The 1,505-nt window shown below is 45.8% G+C and overlaps 1 pseudogene; it reads left to right on the forward strand.

The window, feature by feature from the left end:
- The first annotated feature begins 237 nt into the window (after positions 1-237).
- On the forward strand, positions 238-1,173 carry LOC128845970 (olfactory receptor 14A16-like; annotated as a pseudogene).
- The last annotated feature ends 332 nt before the right edge of the window (positions 1,174-1,505 follow it).

Consider the following 1,505-nt stretch of genomic DNA (forward strand, 5'->3'; position numbering starts at 1 on the left):
TGAGAACTCTGGGTGTTCCTGTTCCAGCCTCTCTGGTCAAGAGTGTGATTACTTGGTTAGCCAATACCTGGTGTGTTACTATTCTGCCAAAGCGAGGCCTACTTTGGTTAGCAGCCTTTCGTTTATACTGTTAGTGATGCCTAGGGCTCCAGCAAGGCCTACACTGACTGCAATGGACCCTGACCACTGCCTTTGTCCTTCCATCCACAGGCAGCACACAATGAACTAAGGAAGAAAATGTCCAACCGCACTACAGTGACCGAGTTCCTTCTCCTGGGATTCTCTGACATTCGGGAGCTGCAGGTTTTGCACTTTGTGGGATTTCTAGTGATGTACCTGGTAGCCCTGACAGGGAATCTCCTCATCATCACAGCTGTAGCCCTCAACCACCACCTTCACACCCCCATGTACTTCTTCCTGATGAATATGTCCCTCCTGGACCTCGGCTCCATCTCCACCATCGTCCCCAAGTCCATGGCCAACTCCCTCATGAGCACCAGGTCCATTTCGTATTATGGAGGCATCGCCCAAGTCTTTCTCTTCCTTTTCTTCGCTACAACTGAGCTCCCTTTACTGACCATCATGGCCTATGACCGGTACATCGCCATCTGCCAACCGCTGCACTATGAGAGAGTGATGAACAGGAGAGCATGTGTCCGAATGGCAGCTGGCATCTGGATCAGTGGGGTTCTCAATTCTGCCCTGCACACTGGGAACACGTTTGCAATAATCTTCTGTGAAGACAATGAGATGGATCAGTTCTTCTGTTAAATCCCCCAGCTACTCAAGCTCGCCTGCTATGACTCCTATCTCGGTGAAACTGGAGCTATTGTGGTTAGCGTGTGCTTTGCCTTAAGCTGTTTTGTTTTAATAGTTGTGTCATATGTTTTGATATTCAAAACCGTGCTGAGAATCCCCTCGGAGCAGGGCCGGCATAAAGCCTTCTCCACCTGCCTCCCTCACCTCACTGTGGTCTCCTTGTTTGTTTCCACTGCTAGTTTTGCCTACATTAAACCCACCTCCAGCTCAATCTCGGGTCTGGATCTCCTGGTGGCTGTTCTCTATTCTGTGGTGCCTCCCATGATGAATCCCATCATTTATAGCATGAGGAACAAAGAGATTAAATCTGCCCTGTGGAAAATGATTGGGTCAAGGCTATACTCCAAAAAATAAATTGGCCATTTTTCTCCTGTGACCATTGTCTCATTCTGTGTTCTTTATAAATATAATCAGCTCATGACATCATTGTTTCCATGAGAACATAACATACAATCTCTTTATGCACATTGAGGTATTTACACTGGTAAATGTCTAGAAAAACTCAACTTAGGTCAATGGAGTTACTATAAATTTACACCTGTAAAAATAAGATCAAAATCTACCTCCCTGTCCCCTTATCTATCTATCTATCTATCTATCTATCTATCTATCTATCTATCTATCCCCATACACCCCCCACATCTAGCTATCTATCTCCATATAGCCCCATCTATCTATCTATCTAT

The sequence above is a fragment of the Malaclemys terrapin genome, chromosome 12 (genome assembly GCF_027887155.1).
Source record: "Malaclemys terrapin pileata isolate rMalTer1 chromosome 12, rMalTer1.hap1, whole genome shotgun sequence".
NCBI classification, from domain to species: domain Eukaryota; kingdom Metazoa; phylum Chordata; order Testudines; family Emydidae; genus Malaclemys; species Malaclemys terrapin.